This window comes from Triticum aestivum, chromosome 5B (genome assembly GCF_018294505.1).
Source record: "Triticum aestivum cultivar Chinese Spring chromosome 5B, IWGSC CS RefSeq v2.1, whole genome shotgun sequence".
Classification (NCBI taxonomy): Eukaryota; Viridiplantae; Streptophyta; class Magnoliopsida; order Poales; family Poaceae; genus Triticum; species Triticum aestivum.
This window is the reverse complement of record NC_057807.1, coordinates 713,640,530-713,657,294: the sequence shown is the minus strand read 5'-3', so window position 1 is coordinate 713,657,294 and position 16,765 is coordinate 713,640,530.

The window sequence follows — 16,765 nt, the reverse complement described above, 5'->3', positions numbered from 1 at the left end:
ATAAATTACATCCAAGTTCATAGACCACCTAGCGACGAGTACAAGCACTAGAGCGAGCTGAAGTCGCACCACCGTCATCGGAGTCGGGCAATCGGAAAGTCGTCATGCTAAGGCCCCAGAGGATTAGCGCACCAGAACAGCAACTGTCGTTGATGAAGAGAAGCGTAGATCGTAGGGATCCAACCTATAGACACACCAACACAGACGAACGAGGACTGAATCCAAGCAGATCCACCAAAGACCAGTGGCGAAGCCACGCTATAGCTGGGTAGTCAAGCGACTACACAGCAATTTGCTACCACGTCTGCCCACCCCACCGCTGAAAAACAGGTTCTATGACAGGCCATTTGTTATCTGTTTTGCGTGACATCCTAATTGTATAACTTCCCTAATCAGCCGATCTTCATTACTATTACTACTACTTCTTCTCTCTTTTTCATCTTCCTATGTAATCCCTAATTACCAACGGGGGCACAACGCCGGCAGGTCGGCGCACCACGAGCTGATGCCGCGCCCCGCCTGGAATCATCACAGTGAGCACGGCGGCCTCCTCAGCCAGTCTCCCACTCTCTGAATTACTGTACCTCCGGCGATCGGTGAGTGCAACAGGAGTCTAGCACAAGTCCTTTTTCTTCTATTTTTACACCACATCTTCTTCCTCTTCCAATTTTTTCTCCTCTTATTAAAAAATTAAGATCTTGTTTTTCATAGTAAAAGGCTTGTTTTATCACTTGTTAGGTCTTATATTTGGTAATGACACCAAGGATAAATGGAGAAATTTGTCAAAGGGCTGCAACCGGAAATATGTGTAAAATGAAGTACGGTCTTTTCCGTTCCTGTTTACTTTGTCCATAAGAAATTCCATTTAAAAAGCTTGACAACACAAGGTTTGGACCCTGACACCGCTGCTGCCAAAGAGAAACGTCGACCGAATCCAGTGAGATTCTTTGGAGACACACCTCCACATGCCCTCCAATGACACTAGATGCACCACCGGGATGGGGGCTAGTGGGGAGAACTTTATTTCATTTTCAGGAAGTCACCACAGTCTTGTCTTCCCGAGCAGAATACAAACCCTAAGCAGACTAAAAACACATCTAAAAACGGAGGAAGAGCCCTTCCAGAGCCCTTCCACCGGCAAGAGACAAGATCCATCGCACCTTCTCATGGCTCTAAGAGCATCTCCAGCCGTCGCCCCCGCAGTGGGCGCCTAAAATCGCCGCTGGGGGCGAGCCGGTGCAAAAAACGGCCTGGGGGCGAGTTGCCCCCCAGTCGCTGGCCCCAGGGCCGCCCCCAGGCGCGTCTAATTTTTTCAAAAATAAAACGTTCGACGAAGTTCGGTTAAACACGGCTAAATTTCGGTAAATTTTGGCATATTAATAGACATGCTCGCGACGCGTTACATAGCATAACTAAAAAAAGAAATCGCTAAACGCGGAGTAGTCGCCGTCGTCGCCGCCATCCTCGCCGCCGTCGTCGGCAGCGGCCTTCTCCTCCTTGACGCGGCCGTCCCCGCTGGACCTCTGCCCGGCGTCGCCATGGCAGACTAGCAGCGGCAGCGGCGCGTCGTCGTCGCTGTCGTCGAGGACGACGACGACTCCTTCTTCGCGGAGCAGCGCCGCAGGGCGGCAACCTGGCGCTCCCTCTCCATCTTCAAGAAGTCCTTCCGCGCCCAATTCAGGGCCGCCTCGTCGTCGAGCTCAACGTCGCCAGGCTCCGTCTTCACGGCGGGGAGCCCCGGCTCCGTTTTCACCGGCGCGAGCTCCGGCTCCGTCTTTGGCTTGACGAAGCGTGGAGGAGCCGACGAGGAGGCGTGCCGGCCGCCCTCGTTGATGACGATGCCGGCGCTGCGAGTGTGCAGGCCGAGCGGCGTCTCCGCCGCGGGCTCGGCCTTGACGCCGAGCAGCGCCGGAGAGCGGGAGGAGTGGGAAGAAGACCGCGACGAGGAGTGCGAAGAGGAAGACGAGGAAGTGACGAACCTCCTGGGCATCCATTGCCCGGCGCGTCGGCGGTGGGCCGGGGCCGCTGGGGGAGGGTATGCCAACGGTGGGTCGTTATCGCCCTCAAGGTGCGCCAGCACGCCCTCAAGTGTGCGGTCGGGGACGCCCCACCACACGCGGCACCCCTCGCTGTTCTTCGTGCCGCCCACCACCGGCGCCCCGTTGGTGGACGCCAGCCGCTGCTCCTGACGGCGCTCGAAGTACTTCGCCCACGCCGCGTGGTTGTCGGCGGCGTACTAGGGGAGGGCGAGCTGCTCGTTGGTGAGGGAGGCGCGCACGAGCTCGACCTCGGCGGCGAAGTAGGGTGGGCGCCACGACGTCGGGCAACGGGGGAACGGGCACTCCCCCGTTGCTGAGCCTCCACCCCGTCGGCCCGGCGCGCATGTTCGGCGGCGCCGGGATGTTGGCCTCGAACAGGAGCCACGATTCTTGTTCGTGGAGCAAGCGCGGCCGAAGCCATTGGCCGCCGCAGGGTTGCCGGGGAAATGTGCGGCCATCGGGCGCACGGGAGAGGAGAGGGAGGGGGCTCGGCAGCGGCGCACGGAAGAGGGAGAGGGAGGGCTCAGCGGCGGCGCACGGGAGAGGGAGAGCTCGGCGGCTAGGGCTGGTGTGGCCAGAGGCAAGGGAGGCCACCGGCTTAAATAGCCGCACCCGTGTGTATGCATGGCGGTAGGGGAGGCGTCGTCGCGCCGCCCCGTGACGCGCCGACCGCGAGGAATCAATGGCAAGGCTGACCGGCGGCGGCGGCGCGTCAGCCTTGGCATTGATTCCTATGGGAACCGAGGCGATGAGGGCGACGAAGCGCCCGTCTCGCTGACTCAGCCCGCGGCTGCTTCGCACCGAAACCACTCGCCCCGGCGCCCCCGGAAGCCCCCCCCCCCCCCCCCCCCAGCGCGCCGGGTTCGGCATGGGTCTGCCGGCGCTGATTTCGGCCCAGGCCGGCGAAAATCGGTTTACTGGGGGCGTGACTGGACCGTTTTTTCGGCGCCGACGCAAAAAAAGCGTCTGGGGAGGCCGTTCTGGAGGTGCGGCTGGAGATGCTCTAAGACCACGCCAGGCGAGGCAGATCCGTGGCGGCGCTAGCAGGAGGGGGCTGGAAACCTTCATCCGTACGTAGGAGCGCTCGTATACGAGGAAAACGTTTCGCTCGTCATGTGCTTTAAAGCTCTAGGATTTAAAGATGAATAGTTGTATGTATGCACCCCAGGATCCAAACAACCAATAAAAATCTAGTTACTTAACAAAGGCTGGCTGTAGATGACAAAGTCGTGCTTGCTAGCATGTACGTTCTTTTTCTTCTATACTTTAATTAGGTGATATGCCCAATAATTTCTCACAAAAAAAACCCTTAAATTTTAAGTTATCAAGAAGTTACGAGACTCATTAAGTTATCAATAATTTCTTCTATACTTCTAATTTTGCATTGTGTTTGCATATTTGTGACACAAATTAACCCATCTAAGGATTCTTGCCAATGTATGCCCTTAGTTGTCACAAAATGATTGGTTTTATCTTCCCAATTATGTCAAAATGGACCCAACCTTGGTGGCATATTTGCGTGTTGTGACATTAGAGAGGTTGGTTTGATCAGGCCCGAGGCACTCGGCCGGTGGTTCACTATGGTGGAAGTAATAGTTTCCATGATTAAAGAAAACTGAAAGTCCACAACTGAAATAAACATGCTAAGAACGAATGTAGATCCAGGATTAAAGAAAGAAGGAATGTAGACCACACATGCATAAAGCGACCTGATGGGCCTCTTTTCTTTTGGGTATGGGTCTACTCGCAGTGTGTCTCCTACAAGCTCAATTTGTGACAATGATAAAGACAGCTAAATTAAACCGAATTATTTTGATATAAGACATGATAAATGAACAAACCAGTTGGGTTTATGCATCAATCGATGCACATGCCAGGAGTACACGGAAAGACTATATCCCGCATGCTGCGAGATATAAGTTGCGCTTGCCTCTAGCGCCCCGACATGGGTCATTGCCCAATGGCGGATAGGAAAGACATGGTTTTGTGTGATTTCCTTTTTCTAATGTGTTTTTTCTGGCTTTCTACCATTTTATAGGACCGGTTTCAGCCCACTTTAGCAGACAAACACAAAACATTGTTATAACATATTATTTGAAACACGATCATTTAAAAAATAAACATGAAAATTTATTGAAAATGTGAATTTTCTTAATTTGAGAACATATTATGAAGAAGGAAACATTTTTAAGATTCCAAAATAGTTTTTACATAGCGTAAGCACTTTTTGAAAATGCAAAAAATATTTTGAAAATGAGAACATTTTTTCAAAAAATTATAAAATAAGATTATTATTTCAAAAAATCAATACATTTTGAAATTTGTATACTTTGAAAGATCATGTACAAAAATTTGAAATTTTGACCTATTTTGAGAAGGCGAAGAAATTTAAAAAATTGCAAACTTTTTTTATAACACAAAAAAATCGAACCTCCGAAAATTATTTATAAAAAGAACAATGTTTTAAGATTCTGAACATTTTTAATTTTTGTTTATTTATGGAAAATATAAATAAAATAAAAAAGAAAAGGAAAAAAGCGAAAAATGATATGAAAAGAAAAAACAATGAAAACCAGTAAATGAAACAAAAACCTACTATAAGTTTCCCAAAATCGGCTGAAAAGATATGCATACAGCTGAAGTGGGTTGGCCCAATCGCAATAGATCGACCGCAGGTCGTCCGGCGAGGTGCGGCACCACCTATAGAGGCGGCCGAGCTTGCTGGTCAGAGCTTGCAGAAGAGGGTGACCCAAGGCTGGAGCTGGTGGGCGCGACGTTGCGGCTGTGCTGGAGCCGAGAGGCTGGTCGGGCATGGATAGGAGGCAATGGAGGGTAGTAGTGGCGGCGCAAGGGAAGCTCCGATGGTTGGCTTGTGGCTCGCCTGAGGCGAGCGGTGGCCATGCGAGGTGGTGGTCATCGGCCAGCCCTATGACGCGTAGGTGTGACGAGAAGGGGAGAAGTCAGAGCGGAGTCGCGGTGAGGGGTTGTTGTCAGGGGCATGAGGCTCGATCTAGGGATTTTTGCCGCTGGTGGGCGCGACGTTCCTGAGATTTTTCATAATTTGGTAACTTGCAATTAAACTGCTAAATGTAGGTCTTGATATTTTACAACTGAAATGAAATAGAAAAGGGAAATATTTGCCGTATTCCAATTTTGTTATTTTTACTAAAAACTACGTCACATGTAATGACCTAATGCGAAGGTATTCCACGTTTATGATGTATATGAAGATAACAATTTTAATCACACAAGTGCATCATCTGGTATACATTGGGCCTCTTGATGGCCCCCCTGAGCCTCCTCTCCGCCTTTTTCTTGATCTTGACTTGTCGTAAAACTCCTCAAGCTCGTCGAACCGTAAGCAGCCACCAGATAACAGAAAAAAAAGAATTCAAGTAAGATATATTGAACTAATAGGAATTAAAGGAGTTGACCCATGGGTACAGACTACACTGTACTGCATCAATTAATTTTTCCTCGGCATTTTCAAGAACATGCCTACCAAATTATTTCAGTTATGTCTAGTCAAGTATCTAAATTAGAAAATGTACTCTATACAATAGGCTCCATTAAGGTTATCGTCAATCCTTGGATCTACCTCCAGCTCCACTAACATCACAACATCACTCTGTTGTTAAGATCCGAAACAATAAACAACTCAATCAAGGCTGGCACTCGACTAAGGAATTATAACCAACTTTTCTTGTTGCCGAAATTTAGCCGTGTTTAACCGAACTTCGCCGAACGTTTTTTTGAAAAAAATTAGACGCGCCTGGGCGCGGCCCTGGGTGTAACGCCCCGGATCCGTTGCGCCAGGTGTCTGCCAGTTATTCGTCGTCTTTGCCATGTCATTTGCTTGCGTGTTGCATTTTATCATGTCATCATGTGCATTTCATTTTGCATACGTGTTCGTCTCATGCATTCGAGCTTTTTCCCCGTTGTCAGTTTTGCAATCCGGCACTCCTATGTTATCCGGCGTCCCCTTTTGGCCTCTTCTCTTGTGCGGGTGTTAAACGTTCTCGGAATGGCCCCAGGTTTGCCAAGCGGCCTTGGTATAGCACCGGTAGACCGCCTGTCAAGTTTCGCGCCATTTGGAGATCGTTTGATACTCCAACGGTTAACCGGGTAACCGTTAAAGCCTCTTTTGTTTGCAGCCCAACACCCCTTCCAAAGTGGCCCAAAACCCAGCAAACTCCCCTCCATGCTCTCGGTCATTTGATCACGATCGCATGGCCGAAAACCGCACCTCATTTGGACTCTCCTAGCTCCCTCTACCTATAAATACACCTTCCCCTCCGAAATTCGCGGTGCAAACCCTAGCCTCTTCCACCTCCGCGCGCCGGACATGTCCACTCCGCCGCCGGACACGTCCACCGCCCCGCCACCACGTCGCCCAGCCAATCCCAGGGCGACACATCGCCTCCGCGCTGCCCCCGCAGCAAATCCGCCGCCGCCACATGGCACTCCGCCACCGGCCATGCCGAAGCCCGCCGGGGCCCATCGCGAGCCCGCCCCGGGCCGCCCGGGCCCGAGCTGCCCGCCGCCGCGCCCCGCAACCCGCGCGTCCGTCAGACCCCGCCGCCGCGCCGTGGCCCGAGCTCCCTTCCGCGCCTCGCTCCTCCGCGCCGGCGTCCCGGCTTCGCCCCGCCGCCGCCGCCCCGGCGCTGCGCCGCCGGTTCCCGTCGGCGTCCTCGCCGCGCCGCCTCCCGCCGGCGAGCTGCCGCACCCGAGCGCGCCGCTCCCTCGCCGGCCCTGGCCCGCGCCTCCTCGGCTCCCCTCGCCGTAGCCCCGCCGGCGACCGTCTCCGGTCATCTCCCTCCTCTCCGGCGTGCTCCGGCCGTCCTCGGCATCCGCGCCGGGATCCCGATCCAGATCCGGATAGGTTGACCTTCTCCCCTCCCTCGTTTTTCGCTAAGTCCCGTATATTTTTGCACATTATCATGCCATGTTCATCGCATTGTATCTCTGCATCCGTAGTCCCGTATATGTCAAATTGTTCGACTCGACGAGTACATCATTTCATTCCATTGCATCATGTTCATTTGAGTTCATCTTGATGCCCGAAATGCTGTTGGAAGAGTGCTAGTTGATGTTAATCTGCTGAAACTGTTATAACTTGCTCATTTGTCATTTTTGCCATGTTTGGTGTGTGCATCCTATGTCTACATGTGTTTTGATCTATGCCATGCCATCTTTCCAGAGGTGCAATCCATGTATTTTTGTGAGTTGTGTGCTGAGTGCATCGAGCTTGTTAAGGAGGGTACTTGCTGTTACTGTTTTGCTAGGCTGATTCTGTTATATTTTGTTGCTATGTAAACATGCTACTACTAGTCATTTCGTGCATTATTCTGGAGATGTTCACTAAGGATGTTTTGTTATACATGTTATGCTCTATCCATTCATGCCCCTGGTTTCATTTATAGACTACTGTAGCTTGTTGTAATCTTGCTCCAAAGTTGCTAAATAGTGTTGCTGTCAACCTGTTAACATTAAGTTCAATGTTTCCATGATTGATTGCTAGTGATCCATGCACCCTATGAACTTGCTATTGCCATGCTTAGCTTCACAAACGTGTCTTCTTACTGTTGGTTGCCTTTCCATGCCATGTATTTCTCTGTGGTGAGTGGTTTAAGCTCACCAACATGCCTACTTATTGTTGTTCCTACCATGTATGAATCTGTTATATAACTTGCCATGTTTACATGGGTGCCATCATATTTTCTGATCTTTTTTGGGCTTATGGTCAGTAAGGGACTCTTGTTCTATGCATTTAGTAGTATCATGTCATGCCTTTGTTTGCCATGATAAGTTCTTATAACATGTTGTTTGATAGCTCTAAACATTGCAACCTGATGTTATTTCTGCTAATGGCTGAAACTGTTATTATTTGCAATCTTTCCATGTCATTTTGAGCATGTTCTAGTGATTTCTGGAGATAGCTCAGTGTTCATGTTTTGTTATTCTTTACCAGTACTTCATGCCCATGCCTTTTGTTATCATGTTGAGCTGCTGTAGCATATTGTTTTGATGCTTGCAATATGCCTAGTTGCTGTTTTGGACAGATTGTTGTTATGCTTTGTATAGTGTATGTGTTGAACCGTGCTCCGTTTTGAGTGTGCTCTATATGAAACTTGCTTGATTTTGCATGTAGCTTCATATTACCATGTTGCATCCTTATTTTGGTGTGTTTGCTTGATGTTTGTATGCATTTTGCATCAATGCCATGTTTAACTTGTTTTGCTCATATCTTCTAGGCCGTAGCTCCAAATCTAATGAACTTTATATGTAACTTGACTAGAATCTCGTGTAGATCATCTTGGTGCATCTTAACTTGTTGTTTAACAACTTGAACATAATGTTTATTCAGATCTGGACCAATTTCGAAATATGCATATGAGGACTTACCGGAATTGTTATATGTTGTTCCCGGCTTCATTTAAACTTGCCTTGATGTGTTGTTTTTGTTTGCATCATCTCTTGCCACGAGTAGCTTCATGTAGCTTTGCCATGCATCATGCTTGTTGTGCATCAAGTCTTGTTCATGTGTGGTGTGTTTACCATGTTGTGTGCTTCTTCTCGATAGTTCATGTTTCGTTGCGATCGTGAGGATTCGTTCGTCTACGCTTGGTTCGTCTTCGTGGCTTCATCTTCTTCATGGACTCGTTCTTCTTCCTTGCGGGATTTTAGGCAAGATGACCGCTACCCTGGATCTCACTACTATCATTGCTATGCTAGTTGCTTCGTTCTATCGCTATGCTGCATTACCTACCTTTTGCTCATCAAGCCTCCCAAATTGCCATGAACCTCTAACCTTTGACACCATTCCTAGCAAACCATTGATTGGCTATGTTACCACTTTGCTCAGCCTCTCTTATAGCGTTGCTAGTTGCAGGTGAAGTTGAAGATTGCTCCATGGTGGACAGGATTTTGGTTGGGATACCACAATATCTCTTATTTAATTAATGCATCTATATATTTGGTAAAGGGTGGAAGGCTCGGCCTTATGCCTGGTGTTTTGTTCCACTCTTGCCGCCCTAGTTTCCGTCATACCGGTATTATGTTCCCGGATTTTGCGTTCCTTACGCGGTCGGGTGATTTATGGGACCCCCTTGACAGTTTGCTTTGAATAAAACTCCTCCAGCAAGGCCCAACCTTGGTTTTACCATTTGCCTCACCACCACCTATCTTTTCCTTGGGAGTAATTAACCCAAGGGTCATCTTTATTATAGCCCCCCCCCCCGGCCAGTGCTTGTCTAAGTGTTGGTCCGAACTGAGCAGCCTGCAGGGCCACCTCGGGGAAACTCGGAGTCTGGTTTTACTCGTAGCTTGACTTATCCGGTGTTGCCCTGAGAACGAGATATGTGCAGCTCCTATCGGGATGTCGGCGCATCGGGCGGCTTTGCTGGTCTTGTTTTACCATTGTCGAAATTTCTTGTAAACCGGGATTCCGAGACTGATCGGGTCTTTCTGGGAGAAGGTATATCCTTCGTTGATCGCGAGAGCTTATCATGGGCTAAGTTGGGACACCGCTGCAGGGTATAAACTTTCGAGAGCCGTGCCCGCGGTTATGTGACAGATGGGAATTTGTTAATGTCCGGTTGTAGATAACTTGACACCTGATCCGAATTAAAACGCATCAACCGCGTGTGTAGCCGTGATGGTCTCTTCTCGGCGGAGTCCGGGAAGTGAACACGGTTTATGTATTATGATTGACGTAAGTAGGAGTTCAGGATCACTTCATGATCATTGCTGGCTTCACGACCGTTCCTTTGCTTCTCTTCTCGCTCTCATTTGCGTATGTTAGCCACTATATCTTGCTTAGTCGCTGCTGCAACCTCACCACTTTACCCCTTCATTTCCCATTAAGCTTTGCTAGTCTTGATACCCATGGTAATGGGATTGCTGAGTCCTCGTGGCTCACAGATTACTACAACAACAGTTGCAGGTACAGGTTATGCGATGATCTTGACGCGAGAGCGATGTTTGGTTGTTTGGAGTTCTTCTTCTGCTTCTTCTTCGACCAGGGGATAGGTTCCAAGTCGGCAGCCTGGGCTAGCAGGGTGGATGTCGTTTGAGTTTCTGTTTGTGTTTCATCCGTAGACGGATGTTGATTTTATGTATGATGTGATGTTGTATTCGTGTGGCATTGTACGCCTTATGTATGTATCCCCATCTATTATGTAATGTTGATGTAATGATATCCACCTTGCAAAAGCGTTTCAATATGCGGGTCTATCCTTGGTGGGACCTTCGAGTTCCTTTTGGATAGGGTCGCATATTGGGCGTGACAAGTTGGTATCAGAGCCTCGACCGACCCTAGGAGCCCCCTTGATTGATCGTGTAGTTTGGCCGTTGTTGAGTCTAGAAGAAAACTGTTTTCGGAGTCTAGTTATATCGGAGAGTAGGAATTCTTTTTACTCCTCAGTCCCTTCGTCGCTCTGGTGAGGAATCTTGACGTAGGTGTTTTGAATTACTCCTCTTCCCCTTCAAATTTTTCCTTAGGATCACGTGGTTAGTTTCGTGAGTTGTCCATCCTCTTTTTCCGGTGCATTTCTCGTCAAGTTGACTCGAGCCTCTTCTTCTTTGCCAAGTTCAATCCTTAGTTGTTTTATTTTCCCACCCGCCCACCCTTTTTCTCCTCGGAACCGGAGTTCGTAATCGGGTATCCATCCTACTCGTGCGAAGTCTTTGCTTTCGTTCCTCAATTATTTCAGCCGGTGTTTTCCCTTCAAGATATTCGTTGGTTCCCCGTCCAAGTTGCCTTTGTTTTTCCCGCCCTCCCACCCTTTTCTTCCCGGAGTCTGAGTCTATTTCAAACATCAATTTCATTCATGTGGAGCATCTTCAGTCTTCCCTCAATTATTTCAACCGGTGAATTCTCGTCTCGGTGGACATTCTTCATCTCTTTTTCTTCTCCGGTGGATTCAATTCCAATTTTCGGTAGTGATTATAATCTTTCCCTTGGCTCAAATGTTTTCCCCTTGCTCGTTCGCCTCTCGACATTTAATCATTCCGGAGTTCGGAAGACATCTCAGGAGATTCGTCCGTGTTCCAATTAATTCGAGGTTGTCACCTCATTCGAATATTTCAATCATTCCGGTGCATCATATATTTGTTCAACAATCCTTTGCAACGGTGCTTTTCTCTTTAGTGGGCCCTAACCTACATGTCTTTTCCCAGGATCTTACCTGACTCTTCTAATTCCCCCAGAGTTATTCTCAATTCTTTTCAAACTGTGACGTAAGAATGATCCCATCAGTCACATGCTTTCTTCAAGTTCGTTTTCAAATTCTTTTCATTGTTGGCTCAACCTCTTTGCTTTTCATCCTCCCGGAGTATCTCAGTAATTTTGGTGGTGTTTCTCGTCATCATTTGAAGATTGAAGAAGAGTTTTTCCTCTAAATCTTGCCCGTTCTCTCAAAGTTTCGTGGTTCTAGCTTCATGTTATCCTCTCGAATTATTCCATTTGTCAGTTATTCTTTTTCATCCATCCGGACTATGTCAGGAGTTGTTTTTCCATCGCTTTTCACCGGAGGACATCGTTCCAGAAGAATTCTTTGTCCTCACATTTCAGCTACCGTCATCCATTTATCCAGGTGCTTCATTCAAGTGTTCTTTAATCAGCTCATGATCTCTTTGTTCTTTTGCATCTAAATCCCCTCAAGCATATTTGTTCTTCTAATTCTCCCCGGTGATTCATTCTCTTTCATCAGTCATTTTCAATTCTTACGGTGGTTCGTTCAGATTCTTTTCCTTCGTTTATCATATTAATTCATTCGTTCTTTTCAATCCTACCGGTGATTCATGAAGACCTTCTCAAGTTTGCGATATGTCACTTCTCAATCCTTTTCAAGAAGAATAAGTAGTATGTAAAATCCATTGCTTCTCATCAATTTAATTTGATGAAGGATAAACATACAATAAATCTTATTCTTATTTCATCCAAGTGAGTAATCCCTTCCTTCGGAGTTTGTTCTTGATGAATAAATTCTAGTTCCAAGTGTTCTCCATCTTTTCTTTTCCGGAATTCAATAAATTTCCTCGGCCATCTCGTCGGAACCTCCATCTAAATCATCTCAAGGCTCATCTTATTCTTTCATCTTTCATTTCTATCTCATCATCTTTTGTCACCGGAGTTCTTCATGGTGGTTCTTCATGATTTAATTCATTTTTCAAGAGTTCATCAAGATTTTGTTGGTGGAGTTCAAGTATCTTTTCTTCTCGCATCTCGAAGTGCATTTAATTCTCCATATTCTTTTGAAGTGGAGTTTTGCATTTCTTCGTTCTTCTCAGCTATCCAATCATTTCCGTCTGTGGCCGGTTATCACCTTATGATCTTGAGATGTTACCTATAAGTCCACAACAAGCTTATTCTTTTCGTTGTTGATTTTCTCAACAACTCCGTCTAAACCTTCCTCCTAAAGTTGCTTTCTATTTCATTCATGGCACAAGTTGTCATTTTTCTTCTCCATTCGTTTCATTCAACTCTTTCAATTCTTTCCGGAGGTTTTGTGTCATGTCTTCATCAAGTATCATTCCATCCTCTCGAGTGCTGCCTAAATCCTTTCAATCTTATCCGTTTCTTTTCTCATTCTAACCACTCCGGTTAGAACGAGTGATTTCATAGTCTATCTGATTCCGTGAGCTTTTGATTCTCGTCATTCTAGTCGTTCCTCTCTTCTTCTCGAGTGCTCTCGATTCTGTGCTTCTTCTTTTGAGTTCCTGTTTCACCTCATCCCTTTTCCCTTCCGTCTCGGTCCTAAGATCTCGGGACGAGATCTCTTGTTAGTGGAGGAGTGTTGTAACGCCCCGGATCCGTTGCGCCAGGTGTCCTCCAGTTATTCGTCATCTTTGCCATGTCATTTGCTTGCGTGTTGCATTTTATCATGTCATCATGTGCATTTTATTTTGCATACGTGTTCGTCTCATGCATTCGAGCTTTTTCCCCGTTGTCCGTTTTGCAATCCGGCACTCCTATGTCATCCGGCGTCCCCTTTTGGCCTCTTCTCTTGTGCGGGTGTTAAACGTTCTCGGAATGGCCCGATGTTTGCCAAGCGGTCTTGGTATAGCACCGGTAGACCGCCTGTCAAGTTTCGTGCCATTTGGAGATCGTTTGATACTCCAACGGTTAACCGGGTAACCGTTAAAGCCTCTTTTGTTTGCAGCCCAACACCCCTTCCACAGTGGTCCAAAACCCAGCAAACTCCCCGCCATGCTCTCGGTCGTTCGATCATGATCGCGTGGCCGAAAACCACGCGTCATTTGGACTCTCCTAGCTCCCTCTACCTATAAATACACCTTCCCCTCCGAAATTCGCGGTGCAAACCCTAGCCTCTTCCACCTCCGCGCGCCGGACATGTCCACTCCGCCGCAGGACACGTCCACCGCCCCGCCGCCAAGTCGCCCGGCCAATCCCAGGGCGACACGTCGCCTCCGCGCTGCCCCCGCAGCAAATCCGCCGCCGCCACATGGCACTCCGCCATCCGCCGCCGCCGAAGCCCGCCGGGGCCCACGCGAGCCCGCCCCGGGCCGCCCGGGCCCGAGCTGCCCGCCGCCGCACCCCGCAACCCGCGCGTCCGCCGGACCCCGCCGCCGCGCCCCGCCGCCGGTCGCCTTGCTCCGCGCCGCGCCGTGGCCCGAGCTCCCCTCCGCGCCTCGCTCCTCCGCGCCGGCGTCCCGGCTTCGCCCCGCCGCCGCCGCCCCGGCGCTGCGCCGCCTGTTCCCTGCGGCGTCCTCGCCGCGCCGACTCCCGCCGGCGAGCTTCCGCGCCCGAGCGCGCCGCTCCCCTCGCCGGCCCTGGCCCGCGCCTCCTCGGCTCCCCTCGCCGCAGCCCCGCCGGCGACCGTCTCCGGTCATCTCCCTCCTCTCCGGCGTGCTCCGGCCATCCTCGGCATCCGCGCCGGGATCCCGATCCAGATCCGGATAGGTTGACCTTCTCCCCTCCCTCGTTTTTCTCTAAGTTCCGTATATTTTTGCACATTATGATGCCATGTTCATTGCATTGTATCTCTGCATCCGTAGCCGTTTCGTGCGTGTAATATGTCCAATTGTTCGACTCGACGAATAAATCATTTCATTCCATTGCATCATGTTCATTTGAGTTCATCTTGATGCCCGAAATGCTGTTGGAAGAGTGCTAGTTGATGTTAATCTGCTGAAACTGTTATACCTTGCTCATTTATCATTTTTGCCATGTTTGATGTGTGCATCCTATGAGGTTGATGTCTACATGTGTTTTGATCTATGCCATGCCATCTTTCTAGAGGTGCAATCCATGTATTTTTGTGAGTTGTGTGCTGAGTGCATCGAGCTTGTTAAGGAGGGTACTTGCTGTTACTGTTTTGCTAGGCTGATTCTGTTATATTTTGTTGCTATGTAAACATGCTTCTACTAGTCATTTCGTGCATTATTCTAGAGATGTTCAATAAGGATGTTTTGTTATACATGTTATTCTCTATCCATTCATGCCCCTGGTTGCATTTATAGACTACTGTAGCTTGTTGTAATCTTGCTCCAAAGTTGCTAAATGATGTTGCTTCAACCTGTTAACATTAAGTTCAATGTTTCCATGATTGATTGCTAGTGATCCATGCACCCTATGAACTTGCTTTTCCATGCTTAGCTTCACAAACGTGTCTTATTACTGTTGGTTGCCTTGCCATGCCATGTATTGCTCTGTGATGAGTGGTTCAAGCTCACCAACATGCCTACTTATTGTTGTTCCTACCATGTATGAATCTGTTATATAACTTGCCATGTTTACATGGGTGCCATCATATTTTCTGATCCTTTTTGGGCTTATGGTCAGTAAGGGACTCTTGTTCTATGCATTTAGTAGTATCATGTCATGCCTTTGTTTGCCATGATAAGTTCCTGTAACATGTTGTTTGATAGCTCTAAACATTGCAACCTGATGTTATTTCTGCTAATGGCTGAAACTGTTATTATTTGCAATCTTTCCATGTCATTTTGAGCATGTTCTAGTGATTTCTGGAGATAGCTCAGTGTTCATGTTTTGTTATTCTTTACCAGTACTTCATGCCCATGCCTTTTGTTATCATGTTGAGCTCCTGTAGCATATTGTTTTGATGCTTGCAATATGCCTAGTTGCTGTTTTGGACAGATTGTTGTTATGCTTTGTATAGTGTATGTGTTGAACCGTTGCTCCGTTTTGAGTGTGCTCTATATGAAACTTGCTTGATTTTGCATGTAGCTTCATATTACCATGTTTCATCCTTGTTTTGGTGTGTTTGCTTGATGTTTGTATGCATTTTGCATCAATGCCATGTTTAACTTGTTTTGCTCATATCTTCTAGGCCGTAGCTCCAAATCTAATGAACTTTATATGTAACTTGACTAGAATCTCGTGTAGATCATATTGGTGCATCTTAACTTGTTGTTTAACAACTTGAACATAATGTTTATTCAGATCTGGACCAATTTCGAAATATGCATATGAGGACTTACCGGAATTGTTATATGTTGTTCCCGGCTTCATTTAAACTTGCCTTGATGTGTTGTTTTTGTTTGCATCATCTCTTGCCACGAGTAGCTTCATGTAGCTTTGCCATGCATCATGCTTGTTGTGCATCATGTCTTGTTCATGTGTGGTGTGTTTACCATGTTGTGTGCTTCTTCTCGATAGTTCATGTTTCGTTGCGATCGTGAGGATTCGTTCGTCTACGCTTGGTTCGTCTTCGTGGCTTCATCTTCTTCATGGACTCGTTCTTCTTCCTTGCGGGATTTCAGGCAAGATGACCGCTATCCTGGATCTCACTACTATCATTGCTATGCTAGTTGCTTCGTTCTATCGCTATGCTGCGTTACCTACCTTTTGCTCATCAAGCCTCCCAAATTGCCATGAACCTCTAACCTTTGACACCATTCCTAGCAAACCATTGATTGGCTATGTTACCGCTTTGCTCAGCCTCTCTTATAGCGTTGCTAGTTGCAGGTGAAGTTGAAGATTGCTCCATGGTGGACAGGATTTTGGTTGGGATACCACAATATCTCTTATTTAATTAATGTATCTATATCTTTGGTAAAGGGTGGAAGGCTCGGCCTTATGCCTGGTGTTTTGTTCCACTCTTGCCGTCCTAGTTTCCGTCATACCGGTATTATGTTCCCGGATTTTGCGTTTCTTACGCGGTCGGGTGATTTATGGGACCCCCTTTCGCTTTGAATAAAACTCCTCCAGCAAGGCCCAACCTTGGTTTTACCATTTGCCTCACCACCACCTACCTTTCCCTTGGGAGTAATTAACCCAAGGGTCATCTTTATTATAGCCCCCCCCCGGGCCAGTGCTTGTCTAAGTGTTGGTCCGAACTGAGCAGCCTGCGGGGCCACCTCGGGGAAACTCGAAGTCTGGTTTTACTCGTAGCTTGACTTATCCGGTGTTGCCCTGAGAACGAGATATGTGCAGCTCCTATCGGGATGTCGGCGCATCGGGCGGCTTTGCTGGTCTTGTTTTACCATTGTCGAAATGTCTTGTAAACCGGGATTCCGAGACTGATCGGGTCTTTCTGGGAGAAGGTATATCCTTCGTTGATCGCGAGAGCTTATCATGGGCTAAGTTGGGACACCCCTGCAGGGTATAAACTTTCGAGAGCCGTGCCCGCGGTTATGTGGCAGATGGGAATTTGTTAATGTCCGGTTGTAGATAACTTGACACCTGATCCGAATTAAAACGCATCAACCGCGTGTGTAGCCGTGATGGTCTCTTCTCG